The 21,771-nt window shown below is 45.3% G+C and overlaps 1 long non-coding RNA gene across 8 annotated transcripts; it reads left to right on the forward strand.

Moving 5' to 3' along the window:
* The first annotated feature begins 9,593 nt into the window (after window positions 1–9,593).
* Window positions 9,594–16,141, forward strand: LOC119285687. 8 transcript variants are annotated; one of them, XR_005139679.1, is made up of 8 exons: window positions 9,594–10,008; window positions 10,409–11,000; window positions 11,128–11,229; window positions 12,683–12,817; window positions 13,174–13,375; window positions 13,462–13,523; window positions 13,607–15,850; window positions 15,938–16,141. It is a non-coding gene; the product is annotated as an uncharacterized LOC119285687 (long non-coding RNA). The 8 variants fall into 8 exon arrangements; XR_005139676.1 differs by having other exon boundaries at window positions 10,409–11,229; XR_005139678.1 differs by having other exon boundaries at window positions 11,128–12,817.
* Window positions 16,142–21,771: the final 5,630 nt, after the last annotated feature.

The following is a 21,771-nucleotide window of genomic DNA, read 5'->3' on the forward strand; positions in this document are numbered from 1 at the left end:
GCCTCCTGTCTCGTCCCCGCGCCGTAGGGCGTCGCCTCTGGTCGGTTCCAGCCGCCCTCGGCCTCTCCTCGAGCACCCAAGGCCCTGCGAGCCTCCCGCTCACCCGCCTCCCCTCGATCCACCATCGTCCACAGCTGCCGCCATGGAACGAGCCTCAGAGCTCCGCTGCTGCCTTGGTTCTGCTCTGCCCAACTCCTCCTTGACAGCCGCCTCACCTCGGACCTTGCTCTGCTCCGGTTTCCCCGAGCACCTTTCCGTTCTTTGCTATACGCCGTCGCCAAGACCGTGACCGCTTCTTGTCGTTGGACTGTCGAGATGCAGCCCCGAGGCTCTCCATGATTGCTACAAAATTCCACCTCGGCACCACTTGCACCCCATGCTTCTGTGATCCTTCGTTCGCACGCCAAGACCAGACCCGTCAAGTACAACCACACCATGTTGATACGAGAACCACTACCGTCGGCCTCCGAAGAACAGGGTTTTGCCGAGTACCCCTTCGTTTTGTCAAGACCATCAAGTCCCTCGACGACAAGTGCACGACTATGAGGATTGTACCAAGTACCCCTTCGTTTCGACGAGACCAGCAAGTCCGAAGAAGCAAGTAGCACTCCGAACCATGTACGACGACCGTCGCCGAAGACCCGTGTAACGCAAACGTCAAGTTCAACTACCGTCACGTGAACAGCTACTTCCCACGACGCCCCTGTGAACAACTACTTTCCCTTCAACACGTGTACCCCTACCGCCGAATTTGATCCGTTTCGATAATGCATGCTTCGAAGGTATAACCCCGAGACGACCGTCCGAGAACGAATGCTTGCGATGTTTGAGATGCTCGTGTTTGCCCCGTGCCCAAATTGTCACTCGTTTCCTCGTCGCCAAATCATGGGACATCCGGAATCCGGGAGCGCCCCACCATCTTTTGCACACATCCGCACACTTCTCCTTTGCATCGGTATCTCAATCGAGTTACCGGAACCGGAACGTTGCCATGGCACCGTTTTCGTTATCGTTGTCGTGGCACCTTTTTTTCTTTCCACCACGGTGACAAATGCTTCATAATGCTCTTGTCAACTTTTAATAAAATTTTGCATAAACTTGAGCATGTCATCCGCATCATGATAACAACAATTAAAATGTTTAGATTGTTGTTGCACCAAATTACTAATGCATATGGGGATTTACCGGATTTGTTGTTTGTTATATCCGGCCCCATTTAAATTGTTTGGATGGTATAGTTTTGTTATGCATCACCTCTTTCCATGTTTAAACAACATTTAATATTGTTGAGTACCTAACCGGGAGTGAACCAAATAATTGATGTGGTGTTCCGTCAATATGGAACTCGTTGCATATTGAGCTTCACTTAATTTGTATGATTGCTTGTGCACTTTGCCATGCCATGCTTCATTAAACCGGACATGCATCATACTTGGTTGTGCATCATGCCATGCTTATGTGGTGGTTATTTACTATGTTGTTTGCTTCTTTCCGGTGTTGCTTCTTCGGGTTAGTTCCGATAACATCGCGTTTGTGAGGAACCGTTCGACTACGTCCGTTTGTCTTCTTCATGGACTTGTTCTTCTTCCTTGCGGGATTTCAGGCAAGATGACCATACCCTCGAAATCACTTCTATCTTTGCTTGCTAGTTGCTTGCTCTTTTGCTATGCCTATGCTGCGATACCTACCACTTGCTTATCATGCCTCCTATATTGTTGAATCAAGCCTCTAACCCACCTTGTCCTAGCAAACCGTTGTTTGGCTATGTTACTGCTTTGCTCAATCCCTCTTATAACGTTGTTAGTTGCAGGTGAAGATTGAAGTTTATTCCTTGTTGGAACATGTTTACTTGTTGGGATATCACAATATCTCTTATTTAATTAATGCATCTATATACTTGGTAAAGGGTGGAAGGCTCGACCTTATGCCTGGTGTTTTGTTCCACTCTTGCCGCCCTAGTTTCCGTCATATCGCTCTTATTTTTCCGGATTTTGCGTTCCTTACGCGGTTGGGTTATAATGGGAACCCCTTGACAGTTCGCCTTGAATAAAACTCCTCCAGCAAGGCCCAACCTTGGTTTTACCATTTGCCACCTAGCCTTTTTCTTTCCCCTTCGGTCGGCCAGCCCAAGGGTCATCTTATGTTAACCCCCCCGGGCCAGTGCTTCTCTAAGTGTTGGTCCAACCCAGAGCACCGTGCAGGGCCATCCCTTGGCAACTTGGGTTACGTCGGCTCCTATACGCTTAGCTTATCCGGTGTGCCCTAAGAACGAGATATGTGCAGCTCCTGTCGGGATTTGTCGGCACAGCGGGTGGTCTTGCTAGACTTGTTTTACCATTGTCGAGGATGTCTTGTAACCGGGATTCCGAGTCTGATCGGGTCTTCCCGCTAGAAGGAATATCCTTCATTGACCGTGAGAGCTTGTGATGGGATAAGTTGGGACACCCCTCCAGGGATTTGAACTTTCAAAAGCCGCGCCCGCGGTTATGGGCAGATGGGAATTTGTTAATGTCCGGTTGTAGATAACTTGAACCTTAACTTAATTAAAATGAATCAACCGTGTGAGTTACCGTGATGGTCTCTTCTCGGCAGAGTCCGGGAAGTGAACACGGTGTTGGAGTAATGCTTGTCGCAGGTTGTCCTCTAGTTATTTCGATCGTGCTTTGCCTTCTCTTCTCGCTCTCATTTGCGAATAGGTTAGCCACCATACATGCTAGTCGCTTGCTGCAGCTCCACATATTTACCCTGCCTTACCTATAAGCTTAAATAGTCTTGATCGCGAGGGTGCGAGATTGCTGAGTCCCTGTGGCTCACAGATTACTTCCAAACCAGATGCAGGGCCTGATGATTCCGCTCCAGATGACGCGCTTGAGCTCAAGTGGGAGTTCGACGAGGACTCACGCCGATAATACGTGTCTTTCCCTGATGATCAGTAGTGGTGCCCAGTTGGGGTGATCGGGACCGTGTCGCATGTTCGGTTATCTTTTATTTTGGCGCCGTAGTCGGGCCATGAGTGTTTGTTTGATGTAATGCTATTTATGTACTTTGTGTGACGTGGCGAGTGTAAGCCAACTATGTATCTCTCCCCTTTTATTATCTATATTACATGGGATGTTGTGAAGATTGCCTAACTTGCGACATTTCTTTCAATGCGGTTATGTCTCTAAGTCGTGCCTCGACACGTGGGAGCTATAGCCGCATCGAGGGCGTTACATGTAGCATGTTACTGCTTTCCGTTAATCCTATTCTGATGCATAGCCTGTCATTGTTGCTCCAGCTGTTGATACCTTACCTGCAATCCTAAATGCTTAGTATAGGATGCTAGTTTACCATCAGTGGCCCTACATTCTTGTCTGTCTGCCATGCTATACAATCGGGCCGTGATCACTTGGGAGGTGGTCACGGGTATATACTTATACATAATATATAATACTTGTGGTGAGTAAAGTCGGGTCGGCTCATAGGAGTACCCGCGAGTGATTCCGATGTTGGGGGCTGAAGGGGCAGGTGGCTCCATCCTGGTAGAGGTGGGCCTGAGTTCCCGAAGGCCCCCGACGGTTACTTTGTGGCGGAGCGACAGGGCAGGTTGAGAACACCTAGGAGAGAGGTGGGCCTGGCCCTGGTCGGCGTCCGTGGTTATTTTAGAATAACACGCTTAACGAGATCTTGGTATTTGATGTGAGTCTGGCTACTGGCCTATACGCACTAACCATCTACGCAGGGACAGTTATGGGCACTCGACGTCGTGGTATCAGCCGAAGCCTTCGTGACATCAGCGACTGAGCGGCGCGCATCGGGTTGGACCGCGTAACGCAACTTCCTTTGTAATGGAGGTTGCTAGGTCTGCTCACCGGCCACGTACGCAACGTCCAGGTGTGCAATGGGCGATGGGCCCAGACCCCTGCACCATAGGATTTAGACCGGCGTGCTGACCTCTCTGTTGTGCCTAGGTAGGGCTGCGACGTGTTGATCTTCCGAGGCCATGCATGACCCAGGAAAGTGAGTCGGGCCAAATGGGATCGAGCGTGTTGGGTTACGTGGTGCACCCCTGCAGGGAAGGTAATCTATTCGAATAGCCGTGATCTTCGGTAACAGGACGACTTGGAGTTGTACCTTGACCTTATGACAACTAGAACCGGATACTTAATAAAACACACCCTTCCAAGTGCCAGATACAACCGGTGATCGCTCTCTCACAGGGCGACGAGGAGAGGATCGTCGGTTAGGATTATGCTATACGATGCTACTTGGTGAACTTACCATCTACTCTCTTCTCCTGCTGCAAGATGGAGGTTACCAGAAGCGTAGTCTTCGATAGGACTAGCTATCCCCCTCTTATTCCGGCATTCTGCAGTTCAGTCCACATATGATAGCCTTTTCCATTTGATAACAATGCATACATATGTAGTGTAGCTCCTTGCTTGCGAGTACTTTGGATGAGTACTCACGGTTGCTTTGCTCCCCCTTTTCCCCCTTTCTATACTCGATTGCTGCAACCAGAAGTTGGAGCCCAGGAGCCAGACGCCACCGTCGACGACTACTACTACTCGGGAGGTGCCTACTACTACGTGCAGCCCGCTGACGACGACCAGGAGTAGTTTCGGAGGATCCTAGGCAGGAGGCATGCGCCTCTTTCGATCTGTATCCCAGTTTGTGCTAGCCTTCTTAAGGCAAACTTGTTTAACTTATGTCTGTACTCAGATATTGTTGCTTCCGCTGACTCGTCTATGATCGAGCTCTTGTATTCGAGCCCTCGAGGCCCCTAGCCTGTAATATGATGCTTGTATGACTTATTTTATTTGTAGAGTTGTGTTGTGATATCTTCCCGTGAGTCCCTGATCTTGATCGTACATGTTTGCGTGTATGATTAGTGTACGATTGAATCGGGGGCGTCACAGAAACCTACAGCGGTAAAACCCATGAATGATGCAGAGATTGATGCGTTGGGGGTCAGAATGCTCGATAACTTTTGTGCGGACCTTGCACCATCCATTCCTGAGTCTGAGGAAGAGGATGTAACTCTAGAGGATGCAATAGCTAGACCCACTGAGCCCGGTTATGAGGACCGGATGGAGGACCAAAGTAAACCCAAACGCAAGTGGAAGCGGAAGATTTATCCCGTTTCAGCGGTTCGTAGGGGTGCTAGGATTTGGACCACCAAAAAATTTCATGATGAATTATGAAAGGAATCTTTTGGAATAGTAGAGGTCTGAAAGACTTGGCTAAAAGAAGGTTTCTTGTTGAGGCGTCTCTTGAGCATAGATTAGATTTTATTGCTCTCTAGGAAACTGGTAGAGATAATTTTGCGCCCCACTTTCTCAACACTTTATCGATCGGTGTCGATTTTTATTGGCATTGCCTTCCTCCGCGAGGAAGATCGGGTGGGATCTTGCTTGGAGTGAGATGCGATTCACTGGAAGTCCGAAGTGTAGTGATGGGTGACTTCGCGGTTAAGTTTCGAGTCAGGTCCAAAGCTGATGGGTTTAACTGGGCTCTGGTGGCGGTTTATGCTACCGCGCAGCCCGAGCTTAAACCGGAGTTTTTGGCGGACCTTGTTCGAATCTGCGGATCCGAGCAGCTCCCAATTTTAGTTGGGGTGACTTCAACATCATTAGGAGGAGAGAGGAAAAGAATAATGATAATTTTGACGGCAGATGGTCGTTTATGTTTAATACCGTTATTGAGAGCTTGGATCTGAGAGAGATAGAGCTTTCCGATAGAAAGTTTACTTGGGCTAATGCTTTGCCAAACCCGACGTATGAGAAGCTTGATCGAGTCCTCGCGGGTGTCGAGTGGGAATAGAAGTTCCCTCTCGTAATGATTCAGGCTCTCTTGCGCGGAATCTCGGATCGCACACCTTTATTCGTGGACTCAGGTGAGCCAAACTACGTGGGAAACAAAACCACCTTTTCTTTCGAGATGGCATGGTTTGAACGAGAAGGATTCTTGAATCTGATTGCCAGGGAATGGGCTAAAGATGCAGGAGGTACGACTTCTGTTCAGCGTTGGCAGGATAAGATTAGGCATTTGAGAAGTTTCCTACGGGGATGGGCTAAGCACCTTTGTGGGATTTATAAGGTTGAAAAGGAAAGGCTCCTTTCTCTTATTCAGTCCCTAGATGTAAAAGTCGAATCTATGATCTTGCAAGCCACAAAGCTTCAGGTTAAACTAGATGCGGAGATGAGGTTGAAAGAACTTCTCCGCGAAGAAGAATTGAAGTGGGCGTTGCGGGCTAAGGTCCGCAAAGTTGTCCAGGGGGAAGTGAACACTCATTTTTTTCACTTGATTGCTAATGGCAAGCACATGAAGAAGAGAATCTTTCAGCTTGAACAAGATGAAGGAACTATTTTAGAACAGGACAACCTAAAACTTTACATAAGCGAGTATTATAAGCAGTTATTTGGACCTTCAAAGGATAGTTGTGTGTCCCTCGATGAGTCCAGGATTGAGGATGTGCCTCAACTAACTGCTAATGATAATGATATCTTGGTTGCCCCGTTCTCGGAGAAGGAGGTGTTTGATGCTATAGCGCAGATGAAAAACAATAAGGCTCCCGGGCCAGATGGTTTCCCGGCGGAGTTCTACAAAAAGTGTTGGCATATTATTAAGGGGGATTTGCCACCAATGTTCCATGATCTATTCTATGGACATATTCAGTTATTTCACTTAAATTTTGGAACAATAACACTACTTCCTAAGAAAACAGATGCTGTGAGAATCGAGTAGTTCAGGCCGATCTGCCTTCTCAATGTTAGTTTCAAAATATTCACCAAGGTTGGGACTAATCGGCTCACACAGATTGCGCATTCTGTGGTGCAGTATTCCCAAACTGCTTTCATGCCGGAACGAAACATCCTAGAGGGGGTGGTGGTCCTTCATGAAACGCTCCATGAAATTCACTCGAAAAAACTAGATGGAGTTGTTTTTAAGGTGGATTTCGAGAAAGCGTACGATAAAGTCAAATGGCCATTCCTCCAACAGGCATTGCGTATGAAAGGATTTGATGAAGCCTGGCGCCGCCAGGTTGAATCGTATACGCAAAAAGGGAGTGTTGGAAATGACGATTTAGGTCATTATTTCCAGACACATAAGGGCCTGAGTCAAGGGGATCCGATGTCTCCTATCCTGTTCAACATTGTAGTTGATATGTTGGCAATTATGATAGGAAGGGCTAAAGAGGCTGGTCAAGTGGGCGGCCTGGTACCTCATCTCGTGGATGGAGGTGTGTCCATCCTTCAGTACTACGATGATACAATCATTTTTATGGAGCATGACTTGGCCAAAGCGAGAAATATGAAGCTGGTGTTATGCTTATTTGAACAATTGACCGGGCTAAAGATTAACTTTCATAAAAGTGAGTTGTTCTGCTTTGGTAGAGCCAATGACGAACAAGAGGCATATAGGCAATTGTTTGGGTGCGATTTGGGGGCTTTAACTTTCACATACTTAGGAATACCAATCCACCATCATAAGCTGACAAACAGAGAATGGAAGTGCATCGAAGACCAATTTGAAAAGAAACTGAGTTGCTAGAAGGGCAAGCTCATGTCAATGGAGGCCGACTAATTCTGATTAATTCGGTTCTTACGAGTATGCCTATGTTTCTTTTGTCGTTCTTCGAAGTCCTAGTTGGAGTTAGGAAAATACTGGATTTTTATCGATCACGATTCTTTTGACTGGGTGATGAACTAAAAAGAAAATACCGTCTAGCCAAATGGGATATCATCTGTAGATCGAAAGACCAAGGGGGTCTTGGTATTGAGAATCTTGAAGTTAAGAACAGATGTCTTCTCAACAAGTGGCTGTGGAAGTTATCAAGTGGGACTGATGCCACTTGGGCGCAAATCCTCCATGGCAAGTATCTTCAAACCAAAACTTTGTCTCAGGTGACAGTAAGGTCGATTGATTCTCCTTTTTGGAAAGGGGTTATGAAAGTCAAACTATCCCTGTTTAATAGGACAAAGTTTATTATTGGTAATGGTGCTAGTACGCGATTCTGAGAGGATACTTGGCTCGGAGAGACACCCTTAGCCATTCAATACCCGTCTTTGTATCGTATTGTTCAACGACGTGAGGTGTGTGTTGCCACGGTACTTAATCTATTCCCCTTAACATTCAGTTCAGAAGGGCGCTAGTGGGCAATCGTTGGGAACAATGGCTCCTTCCAGTAAGTAGACTGATGGAGGTTCAACTTTCTCAACAACCCGATGAATTACGCTGGAAGCTTACTAGGTCTGAAGTATTTATAGTTAAATCAATGTACGTTGATGTTATCAATTCAAACTCGATTCCTAGTTCCAAACATGTTTGGGCTGTCAAAGTCCCTTTGAAAATCAAAGTGTTTATGTGGTTTGCCCATAAACAAGTTATTTTAACCAAGGACAACTTGACAAAGCGTAATTGGACAGGACCTACTAGGTGTAGTTTCTGTGATCGGGATGAGTCGATCAAACACCTCTTTCTTGATTGCCCGCTAGCCAAAGTCTTATGATGAACGGTCCATATTGCTTTTAATATTACTCCACTGAGTTCTATCAACACGTTATTTGGAACGTGGCTTAACGGGATAGAACCCAGTTAGCGAGACATATTCGCGTTGGAGTCTGCGCCTTGTTGTGGGCACTCTGGAATTGCAGAAATGATTTGGTTTTTAACAGAACAACACACATTCATTTTTTGCATGTTATTTTCCGAGCCACGGTGTTGATCCGTTCGTGGTCGCTACTCACTCCGACGGAGGCCAGGAAGCGTTTGGTTACTGGATCTATCCGCTGGGAGATGGTAGCTCGGGATATTTTCAGCCGGTTTGGATGGCGGTCATGTAATAGGATAGGCAATTAGTTTACCTATCTCTCTTTTGCCAGCCAGTTGTGGCGTCCTTGATTTGGCTAGTTTGTCTTCTAGCCCTTTTGGCTATGTGTGAGCTTTTTTTATTTTCATTTGGAGACTTTTAAGACCTTGTTGGAACCTTTTTATTTGTTTAATAAGATGGTCGTATACATCGTTCTGATGCAGAGGCCGAAGAGACCCCCCTTTTCGAAAAAAGGAGGCAGAAGGCACCTATTTCATATTTACTTTTCTGTGAAGGAAACCAGTGCAAATGCTCTTGGCGCATAAATGTGGAGTTGCTATTTCGATTCTTTTCTCATGTTTGCAGCTCTAGAATGCACACCTTATATTTAACACTAGAGGCAGAAGGCGCGGTGGCACTTTGAGCCCGCTCGTACACAACTCGACAAATAGCTTGGTGAACCAAGGGGATCAGACAGAGAGAAACGCAGCTAGGAATCTTAACAAATCTGATAAATGTTTAACATAGCATAAATGGTTAACATCATGAGAGCAGTGTGATAAAAAAGCAATCCAGAAATAAAAGAGGAGGGGAGCGCCGAGATCTCACAGCAATTAGGGACTCTGGGCCATCGGATCGAAATCTCTTCGCAGTACAGACCTTCGGATCTCGGGTTGATTTCCTGTGAGCCGTGCGATCTCGGACCCGATCATTCTCAGACGTCCGATAAAATTTCAATTGCATCGAAATGTAAATACTTTGCCCCCACCAAGGTATTTCCGTCTTTTCGCATCCCAGAAGAGGGGTGCCGACAAGGCACCCAGCGCGTCGTCCTCTCTGCTCCTCTCCTCACTCCCCCCTCCTCTTTGCTCCCCACTTCCCTAACCCTAGCCCCTTTCTACGCCGCCGCCGCCCGTTCCCTCGCCCTCTCCTGGCGCCACCCCCGTCCCTCCTCCTCTCTCGTCACACAGCCGCCCCGCCACCCACCGCCTCGAACCGCGAGCGGAGGGAGGACGATGAGCACGACGGCGACGGTGGCAGGGAGCAGTAGCAGCAGCAGGCCTTGGGCAACGCCGACGAGCGACGAGCAGCAGCGGAAGGAGGACGAGGAGCACGAAGGCAGAGGTGGCAGGGAAGTGGTGTAGGGCGCCGCCAGGGCCGTGCTGGAGCGGCTCGACGTGCCGGCCACGTGCTCCGAGGAGCCGGCTTCTAGCAAGGTGAGCCCCCTTTGCTTGGATCTGCCTATGCTAGATCTGTCCAGGATTTATGCGATTAGATCTCCCGTCGTTGCTCACTCCCATCCTACCCTCTCTATTCAGTTCCCCCCTCTCAAGCCATTTGAACTGAATTTTGTAGCACTTGGTAAGGTACAGAAAAGAACATGTACTATGTATTAGCATATTTGCTATTGGCTTGATCAAACTTCGGTTGTATAATAATAATCTTTGTGGTAATGAGTATAAGTGGCAGCGAATGTTCTTTCTCTTTTACTTTAGAATGGACATACTAAAACATCAGTTTATTCCTACTGAATTACTTTTGACCTATGAAAAACCATGTGTGTTATTTGACCTTTTAGATAATAATGTGAGATGTGTGCATTGCTTCATGCTTCAGGTTATTCTGAAGTCTGTGCTTCGTGACAAGTTGGAACTATTGCCTTTGGCCATATTTCATGGGATGTTGTACTTTTTTGCGGGGTCAAGTAACATGTATGAACATTATTGATGGTCCTGCTTGCACTCATGGTTAAGTGAACCTGACAGGTTCCACTAGCTCCGTTGCCGATACTGACTGAATTTTCACCTTTTTTACCATTCATGGATTAATGGCTCGGATGAATGCACCAACAATAGCCCCCTGGAAAACGAAATTCCAACTTAGATTACATGGAGTCCAGGAGGAAATGAGGTCGTTTCTGGACGGATCATGGGATAACTGGACATCAAGGTTTACTCTTTAGCTGATCTGCTATTGAAATGTTTTATGCAGTTCTGGAAATGACATGCGAAAATACTAAAAAATCGATATGATTACTTCAAGAAGGTGTTAGAGAGATCTGGGAAAGATCATGCTGTATCGTTGGTTCTGACATCTCGAATATATCATTGCAAGATGATTGTTGATGGGGTGCCGAGACATATGTCTGAACTACCTCATGTGACTGATGAAAGAGGGCAGGTGGCCGACCCCCTTGATATCCATGCCAGTAAGGATTATATATGTCCGTTTTAGCATTTTGTTCATATATATGCCATTCAGTAATGACTGCAATCTCTAGATTTGGATTCAGAGATACTGTAGTGTGTGCCCTATGCTGAATATTATAATTGTAGGAGCTTGCAGTCAAGCTGATTTATTGTCTCGAGAAGTGGGCATTGGGAGTTGTTAATTGGCTGAAAATGTACCTTCTGGGAGTTGTTTTATTTGATGGTCTGGTAAGTGACTTGCTTCCAGCAATGGTTAGTTGTTTTTATATTTTGTTACGGCTACTAGATGGGTGATTGAGATTGAGACTGTATTCAACTGTTGATTTTCTTGATGTGCCTAAATTTGGTATGAGGTGTTTGTGTGTTTGGATGCTCTTCAACTTTTCTGGTTATACTAGATACTAATCTACAATTCTATATATGCCATGCTATTTGGCTTTTCATTTTCTTGATCTACCTGAATTGGTACTATAGAGATGTCTGATGTATGCGTGCGCGCGTGTGTGTGTTTAGGCAGTTTAGCCTCCTATTCGTTTCCACACTTGGTTTTGCTTTTAGGAGAATCAAGGAGGTTCTGTTAGGAGAATTTCCTTTTGGTTTCCATGGTTAATTAATCCTGGGACTATTCAAAAATGTAGATATCTTCGGTATATATCTAAAGAATTGTGTGTTCACGGGCAACTATACGTTGTTTTGTCTCATGTACATCAAGAGAATTGCTAAAAATACTTACTGAAGATGAAAATGTAGATTGTACTACTGAAACTCAAAATATTGTTTACCCTTGGGGCCTTCTGAGATATCAGTGTACCATCGTGGTGTTATATTTTGCATTGTGTTGTCTTTTTTATTAGTTTCAGGTTCAGCTGCCTTGGTATGTGCATATTCTTTTGGTATAATCATAGAACGAGATAGTCGATTCGTCTTCTTTTGCCGTTTGGGATGATACTTTCGTCCGAATAATAAATGATTGGATGTAGGGAGAGGGGCTGTATCTCGATACCCTGTCCTCATCATGCTAATTGCATGTAATCTTTTTCTCTTTCATATATCTGTTGGTAGTTTTTCTTTTTGAGGTTGTTATGTCCTCTCCTGATTATTCCTGTCCCGATGATTAATTCTAAGAGAAGTGCTTCGGTACCCCCCCCCACCCCGCAACAAAACATAGAAGGGCAGAAAGGTCATATGGAAGAAATGTATACCCACCTCGTATCGTACATGTACAATCCCGGTCATACGAATAAACGTGACTAAGAAGGAAAAAAAACTTGCACGACCACTTGATCGATCCTGCCTGCCGCCTGACTAGAGAAAAAAAAACGCTGATCGATCAGGCCTGCCGCACGGCGATCACGCGGTGGCTGATCTGGATCGTCGCGGGTGGGATGAGGAGTGGAAGGCTGCTGTCGCCGGTGGCTGGCCAAGTGTTGGACGTCGCTGTTCTCCGCGTCGACGGCCGCCTCTAACCACCCCAATCTCCCATGCCGGTGGTTCCAACCCCGTCGTCTCCCACATCATGGTCGGCGGTTAGGCAAGTGGCCGGCCACGTCTTGGACATCTCTGTCTTCCGCAACGACGCCGCGTTCGCCGCATGTAACCGTCCGGACGTCCCATGGAGCCTACCACACTCGTCCAAAATGCCGACGTTGACCTAACTCGTCCGCCGCTGCGGCTCCGTTAGGTACTCCCTCTTGTGGATTCATCGTCTTTCACGTCGCTGCTGTCTTCCACGTCGCTGCCGTCTTGAATCAAGCCGGAGGCCCATGCCTCAAGGCCCCATCGGCGTTGACGGACGACATCGATACCACCGCTGAAGGTTTGTCATCTATCCCACATAAGCTATAAATATCCTATACCACTGCTACTTCTTTAGGGGGGAAATCAGAGGGATCTTCATTAGCATTGACATTGTGTGGTCTACAATATTGACTAGCAACATAATATTGTCATGGAAATCACTGGTGCCAAAGTTTACACGCAAGTCATGCAACTATACACAAAGTACAATCCAGCAGAAGAAATTTCGTTGTAGCACCTATGTACATGAGTCAGATTTAGAAAGAAATCGTTTTAAATGCTCATAGGTTAAATGTTGCAATTTATTCATCTATATGTCCCAGTGCATGAACTTAGAATTTAACATGTGATAATGTGTTTTTCAATGATGTGCAGTGTTGGTAGTAACGTGTGTTTAAATTGACGAAGACACCTCATTTACAACTGATGAGAATGGTACAAATGATGTCAGTCGGACCGATAACGATCCTAGTAATGAAGATGACGACAACAACGATAACGATTCGTGGTCATAATATGATATCTTACCTTCAGAGGATTTTGCAAATAATGAACATTGGTGCAAACAGTGAAAAAGGTAAGTGAAGTCTATTTGATTCTAGTTTTCAATTGGCAGAGTACCGTATGTGTAATAATTTGTCTGTGTTTTTAATTTACAAGAAGATGTGGACGTTGAGAATGAGCAAAATAATCATGAGGAATCGTGGGCCGATAACTTGAGCCAGGTTTGTTCAAACATTTTGGACCGTGCACGGTAGTTTGTAATAGATCATAAAAACTGACATAGTTTCATATGTAATTTTTTTAGGAGGGCTCAGATGGTCTTGATGGTGGCGACGACGAAGCAGAGATGGACATTGAGGAGGCTCAATACCAACAACAGAAGTTGGAGACACATTGGAAGGTCATGGCTATGTCTTTTTGGCCACAAGGGGATGCATACATATTCTACAACAAGCATCCCAAAGAACATGGGTTCAGCATCAGGAGAGAGAAGATGAAACGAGGGAAGGGTGCTTTAGGAATAATATGGTTCATGCGGTTTGTTTGCTCTAGGGCAGGGAGAAGGCAGAGGAAAATCATAACCATGGAGGGTCGCACCCGTAGGCTTAGACCCGAGACTCGATGCGAGTGCGGTGCGTAGATGGTGGTGAAATTGGACAGGGCACGTGGAGTTTGGTTCATCGTGTCATTCATGGATGATCACAACCACGTGATGGCTCGGCCCAATGAGGTTTGTTTTCTGTGATCACACAGACGGATTGGAGATGGCACGAGGGCAGAGATACTGGCTATGCAAGGGGTTGGAATCAGTAAGCATATAATGGTGGACAACTTCATCAATAGGTGCGGTTTGTACGAGAAATGCGGACTTATTAGGCGGGACATGTACAACCTTTGCTGCTGGGAGAAAATAAAGCTCATTGCAAAGGGTGATGCTGAGACAGTAGTGGGCATTATGAGGAGTAGAAAGCAGAAGGACCCAGACTTCTTTGAGTATGTGCTAGATAAGGAAGCACGGTTGAAGTGTATGTTCTGGTGCGATGCATAGTCGTGGAGGGACTATCAGGACTACGGAGATGTGGTCATGTTTGACAACATGTATAAGATGAACAGATATGGTATCCTGTTCGCCCCCTTCGCCGGTGTTAATAACCACCGTTGCACAACAGTTTTTGGTTGCGCCATTGTTTCCGACGAGACCGAAGCGACGCATGTGTGGCTGTTCCATACTTTTATGAGGGCAAACTGTCAGCAGAAGCCAAAGTCAATTATTACAGACGGTGACGCTGCAATGATCTGAGTGATTTGGAGTGTCCTTTCAGATGTTCTCCATCGTATTTGCTCGTGGCATATCGAGAAAAATATGCAGACACCTACATTACAAGTCACTGGATGAGTTCAGATCGCTCCTGTACTATGCCACCTGTCAAGAGAACTTTGAGGAGAGATTTTTTTGACTATTGACTTTGAGGAGAGATGGACTGCCTTTGTCAATAAATGGAAGACGGATAAAATTGAAGAGTGGCTGAACAGGATGTATAGGAAGAGGAGACTCTAGGCAGCATCATATCTTTCAGATGAATTTTTTCTTGGTATGCGTAGTAACCAGAGGGGCGAAAGCCTGAACTCCTCCCTTCACCTTCACCTCAACTATGGTATGACCATAGTTGATTTGGTAGTGCATTATGAGAACTGCATAATTTGCCTCCGTTAGAACGAGGTGCATGATGACTGCGAGGCTAATCAGAAAGTACCACCGGCGGTTACTGAATATAAGGACATTGAGGAGCATGCTGCCAAAGTATTCATTCCTGCTAATTTCTGCATTCAGCAAAATGATTTGAAGATGAGAGAACTGGAGATTTTTGAGACGCTAGTGGGAATTGAGCGTCAGACCTTCATCGTGACATGGCAGAATAACCACAAGTTCAGGTATAATGTTGTGTATGAATCAGGTAACTCGGAAGAAACTGTATCATGCATGTGTCACATGATGGTTCGAAAAGGGCTGCCTTGCAAGCACATTCTCTTTGTTTTGCATCATCTTAAATTGTCTGAAATACCAAAGTATTGTGTCCTCCATCGATTGTCGAAAGATGCGAGAGATAGGTTGCAGTGCAGCGCAAGGGTGATCTTTTTGGTTGGGGTTGGTCTGGGCCAGAGGAGAGAGAACAGTATAGTCAAGTGAGCATAAAATCTGCAGAGGCTGCTCATGTTGCAGCAAATGATCCCTTCTTGTTTTATGAATTGATGAAGTGCCTAGACGATATAATAGCAAGGAAGAAGATCCCGGAAGAGGAACTCATATGACACAAAAGGTGTGCTCTAATTGTGGAGCAGGCAATTCAAGCGGAAGAAGGTGCAACAGGTATACGTGATCCTGAGAAAGTTTCAACGAAGGGTGCACCTAAGAAAGGCCGGTCAAAGGGTGGCCTGATGTTACAAAAAATGGTAGACCAATTTTTTTTAGCGAGAAGCGAAGTGGTCCATTGTGCAGTCTTTGTCATTTCCCAGGTCATAACAAGGCGACATGTAGTCTAAACGAGAAGTAAGTTTTACATTCTTATTTCAGTTATGTTGTTTGTTTGATTTTACCGACTATATTTTCTCACACGATTCTTTATATTTCGTTCAGGAACCGGGCATAGAGAAGTGGCTTCAATTGTGGGAAGAAGAAAACTGGTTACACGAGTCATGTCGGAATAACCTATATTGTTATTTATTTATGTGAACATGTGTGCGGCGCCAAGAAACTTAATAAGTGTTTTGTTTATGTTTCTCAAAATAACTATGTGAATATCTATCATATGTACTGAATTATGATTATCAAAATATTTATGTGAACATCTTTCCTATGTACTGAATTAATTGCCATGTTTTCTGTTATGTTTCGTGTGAAGGAGTTCATAGTTTTAACATACTGTATATTTTGTTTGTTTACCGTACTGTATATGTTCTGTTTAAAGGAAAAAAATTGAAAAAAAATGCCCGACCAGCAGCTGGACCGCCAGTAGGTATATTTTTCACCCAAATCAAGCACAACAGTGCGACTCGGGAGGTCAAATTGACCACTACGGGCCCAACAACAGGGTCCAACAGGGCTGGAAGGATATGTAACGGAGGAGTTCAACAAGTACGCCGCGCCCGGTTATTTAAGCTGGTCGAGGCGCCCCCACGCTTTCGAGGTGGGACTAAACCAGTGACCAGCTGCAGCGCACGCGGGGAGGGGGGACCGCGCGGGTGGACTATGGGCCAGCCCAGTTGGCAGGGGAGAGGTCGCACGTGGGGCGAGGGGGCCAATCACGCTGGGCTTCAAATTTTCGCCGACCCACGAACAAGGCAGTGCATGCCCCGTGCAAGCCGTGGCGCCCGCACATGTGAGGTTTACTCCCACCTCGGAAGCGGGGAGGCGCCTCGACCGGCTTAAATAGCCGGGCGCGGCATACATATCGAACTCCTCTGTTACATATCCTTCCAGCCCCATTGGTTCCTGCTGCTGGGCCTGTAGTGGGCCGATTTGACTGCCCGAGTCGCCCTGTTGGGCTTGATTTGGGTGGAAAAATATACCTACTACAGGTCTAGCTGCTGGTTGGGCATTTTTTACTACGCCAGGACATTTTTTCCTTTAAACAGAAAAGTGTAGTCATAAATTTCACAAAGGCATAATCACTTCAAACAGAAAATCAGTAGCGATGCACAATCAATTGTAACAATAGCAAAAATTGTCTCAATCACCAAATAGGCATAATTACAATAATAAATTTGTCCCAGTCACCAAATAGCCATAATAATCTACGTGGGAAAACAGAGATTGTGGCATTATTACAATAATAAAAGAGATGGTACGAACCACCGAATAGGCATAATCATCTACGTGGCTAAAGCCAAAATTCTGCCATTATTACAATAATGAAATTGTGCCAAGTAACGAATAGGCATAATCATGTGGGGGGCAAAAACCCTACACACTTTCTCGCACTTATTGCTTCTCCATAATTTTCAGAATCTTCTCCTTCACCCTCGTCAATGTGTTGCTCTTTAAAAATAGTATTTCCGCGAGAATGCGTCCCCTTGAAAAATTAATCTCTTCCTGGTCAAAGTCATATCTAAAGTCATCCTCGTCCCAGAGTTCGATGCATTTCATCACGAAAAGTCCACAAGACACTCTGAAAATAAAAATGCTAGTCAAGTCATGATGGAAAACACAATTACATATGCATTCGAGTATGAGCTTACCTGTAATGTTGTCTCGGCATTTTGTACTCCCTTATTGGCAGTTAGAAACATTTGGATGATCTGTACCTATAGCAGAGTTTACCTTATTGTATCTGTAGCAATTTCTGCCCTCTGAAATAGAATTGTCACAACAATATTAAGCACGTACAAAGTGAACACCTTACGAACGTACAAATGTATTTGTGTTATGCAAAATTGTTAAGTTACCACCATAGCAATCTTCGAACGAACTGCCTTGCTGATTTTACCAGTAGAACTTAGAACTTGAAACTCTTTCTTCATATTGTGCATCTCAACGGTTATCCAATGATTATTGTTCAAATTGAAAGGGAAAATGCCTACAAAACAGTTAGGTTATTTATATAAAGATCGTTATGTACTGTGAAGAGTCGTTTGAAATGCAAATACCTTCTATTTTGCGAAGTACTCATCAACTCCTCTTGACACAATTTTCGATTCTTTCGTGAAATATTCCATGTAGTTCATGTTCAAGTTCTTCAGCTTTCCTTCAGTGTGCTGTATAAGGCAATGTGACACCCATGATGTTAGAACATGATGATCAGACACAGGAGTACGACTCTGCATGTGATTGGAATAACAATTGATGACCTATCAAAATTGAGAAGGCACAAAATGACAGTTAGAAAATGTACTTAATACAACATAAGTGTATAAGAACATAAAATAATGCTCATACTTAGAGCGCCATTCAACCACTGGCACGAAGTGATGGCTCGAAGCATTTCCACCGTACACGTTTCCACACCTATTCCCGTTATGTGGACCATAGTCTGTGCACAATGCTTCCGCGAGCCTGCTAGCGTGTCAATATAAACCCTCACGCCCTCTATGTGATTCTCATTAATAAAGTCTGTACTAATGAGAAAATCACATATACAAAACAGACCTACAACATGAGCGGACATGTAGTTAATTAACTACAAATGTTAGGACATAAAAAGCTTTACAAATGTTTTACAATTAATTTACTTTTTTTCACACGTTTGCATCGATCGTCCTGCTGGTAGGGGGACCGACAATACTTTGACTGTTGCCGTTTCCGCTTCACATCATGCTCCTTAGTCTCATTATTAATCGCTTCCTTCATTATTGTTGTCAGACTAGGGTAACTACCTTCTGCTGAATTTTTAGCGCTAGACCCGCCTGATACTGCATTTTCTTTCTGTGGGTTTCTAGTAACAGAAGGAAAATCATTCATGCCTAATGATGGTGTTGCTTCCTTGGGTGAACCATTATCCTCAATAATGAAGCGGTCGTTTTCTTCACCTTTACCGGGTGTAGTGGACTGCACGCCTATGTCATTGGGAAAGTCCGTACCATTTGCACCCATGAAGGATGCTTCCATCTCCTCCTCCGCGCATTCTTCCAAAGGATTTGAAGTAACTTCCGTATAATATTTTGGCTTGTACTTTCTCACCCACTCATCACTATCGTCCGCAAAAGCGCGCTCATCATGGAAGCCCCCCCACTTCGCTTAACCAGCAAACCCTTCTTACTTAGCTTTGTTGGGAACACATCATGCAATTTCAAAAATTTCCTATGCTCACACAAGATCTATCTAGGAGATGCATAACAATGAGAGGGGGAGAGTGTGTCCACGTACCCTCGTAGACCGAAAGCGGAAGCGTTTGACAGTGTGGTTGATGTAATCGAACTTCTTCTCGTTCCGACCAATCAAGCACCGAACGTACGACACCTCCGAGTTCTACACACGTTCAGATCGATGACGTCCCTCGAACTCTTGATTCAGCAAAGTGTCGAGGCAGAGTTCCGTCAGCACGACATCGTGGTGACGGTGATGGTGAAGTGATCCGTGCAGGGCTTCGCCTAAGCACTACGACAATATGACGGAGGCGTAAACTGTGGAGGGGGGAGGGGGGCGGCACACGGCTAAAAATCATTGGTGTGTGTTCTAGCGATGCCCCCCTCATATACATAGGTTGGAGGGGAGGAGAGGCAGCCAAGGGGGAGCCCCAAGTAGGAGGAATCCTACTTGGGGTCCTCCCAATTCGGCCTCCCCCCTTTCCTATTCCTATTCGGAGTAGGAAGGGAAGAGGGGGAAGGGGGAATCCTATTCCCTTTTTCCTTTCCTCCTTCCCCTTTTCTACACCAATTTGACCAGCCCATATTGGGGGGGGGGGGGCACCAGCCCCTTTGTGGCTGGCGTGTTTCTCCTCTTGGCCCATAAGGCCCATATCTTTTGCCGGGGGTGCCCGGAACCCCTTCCGGTGACCCGATAAGTACCCGATGCATCCCAAAACACTTCCGGTGTCCAAATACCATCGTCCTATATATCAATCTTTACCTCTCGACCATTTAGAGATTCCTCGTCATGTCCGTGATCTCATCCAGAACTCCGAACAACGTTTGGTCACCAAGTCACATAACTCAAATACAAAATCGTCATCAAACATTAAGCGTGCGGACCCTACGGGTTCAAGAACTATGTAGACATGACCTAGACACCTCTCCGGTCAATAACCAATAGAGGAACCTAGATGCTCATATTGGTTCCTACATATTCTACGAAGATCTTTATCGGTCGAACCGTTATGACAACATACATTATTCCCTTTGTGATCGGTATGTTACTTGCCCGAGATTCAAATGTCGGTATCTGCATACCTAGTTCAATCTCGTTACTGGAAAGTCTCTTTACTCATTCCATAATACATGATCCTACAACTAACTCATTAGTCACATTGCTTGCAAGGCTTATTATGCTGTGCATTACTGATGGCAGCTCGAACTACGTCGGTATTTCCCTGGAGAGGGAGGGATGATGCAGCACAACGGTGGTAGGTATTTCCCTCAGTTTTGAAACCAAGGTTATCGAACTAGTAGGAGAACCAAGCAACACAATGTAAACAGCCCCTACACACAAATAACAACACCTCGCAACCCGACGTGTTAAAGGGGTTGTCAATCCCTTTCGGTTAATGGCACCAGAAATTGGTGCGTGACAGTAAAAAGATTGTAATAGATTAGATAAATAGATCGCAAATGAAATAAAGTGCAACAAAGTATTTTTGTATTTTTGGTTTAATAGATCTGAAAATAAAGGCAAGGAAAAAGTAGATCGTAAAGGCAAATATATGAGAAATAAGACCCGGGGGCCGTAGGTTTCACTAGTGGCTTCTCTCAAGAAAAATAGCAAATGGTGGGTAAACAAATTACTGTTGGGAAATTGATAGAACTTCAAATAATTATGACAATATCCAAGGAATGATCATTACATAGGTATCACATCCAAGATTAGTAGACCGACTCCTGCCTGCATCTACTACTATTACTCCACACATCGACCGCTATCCAGCATGCATCTAATGTATTAAGTTCATGGAAAAATAGAGTAATGCAATAAGAACGATGACATGATGTAGACAAGATCCATTTATCTATATGGCAGTAGATATAGGTCTGGTCTTTTTATCCTTAGTAGCAACGATACATACGTGTCGGTTCCCTTTCTGTCACTGGGATCAAGCACCGTAAGATCGAACCCACTACTGGGCACCTCTTCCCATTGCAAGATAAATAGATCGAGTTGGCTAGAAAAAAACCAAATATCGGAGAAGAAATACGAGGCTATAAGAGATCATGCATAAAAGAGATCAAAGAAACTCAAATACTTTCATGGATATAAAAACATAGATCTGATCATAAAAACTCGAACTTCATCGATCCCAACAAACACAACGCGAAAGAGTTACATCATATGGATCTCCAAGAGACCATTGTATTGAGAATCAAGAGAGAGAGATGAAGCCATCTAGCTACTAACTAAGGACCCGAAGGTCTACAAAGAACTACTCACGCATCATCAGAGAGGCACCAATGGATGTGGTAAACCCCTCCACGATGGTGTCTAGATTGGATTTAGTGATTCTGGACTCTACGGCGGCTGGATGAATATTTCGTCGACTCCCCTAGGGTTTTGGGAATATTTGGGTATTTATAGAGCAAAGAGGCGGTCCGGGGGCACCCGAGGTGTGCACAACCCACCGGGGCGTGCCAGGGCCTCCCAACGCGCCCTGGTGGGTTGTGCCCCCCTCGGGGCACCAACCAGGTGCAACCAGGGCCCATTGCCTTCCTTTTGGCCCATAAAAAAATATTCATAAAGTTTCGTGGCATTTGGACTCCGTTGATATTTATTTTCTGTGATGTAAAAAACATGGAAAAGACAGCAACTGACACTTGGCACTATGTCAA

This window comes from Triticum dicoccoides, chromosome 4A, assembly GCF_002162155.2.
Source record: "Triticum dicoccoides isolate Atlit2015 ecotype Zavitan chromosome 4A, WEW_v2.0, whole genome shotgun sequence".
Classification (NCBI taxonomy): Eukaryota; Viridiplantae; Streptophyta; class Magnoliopsida; order Poales; family Poaceae; genus Triticum; species Triticum dicoccoides.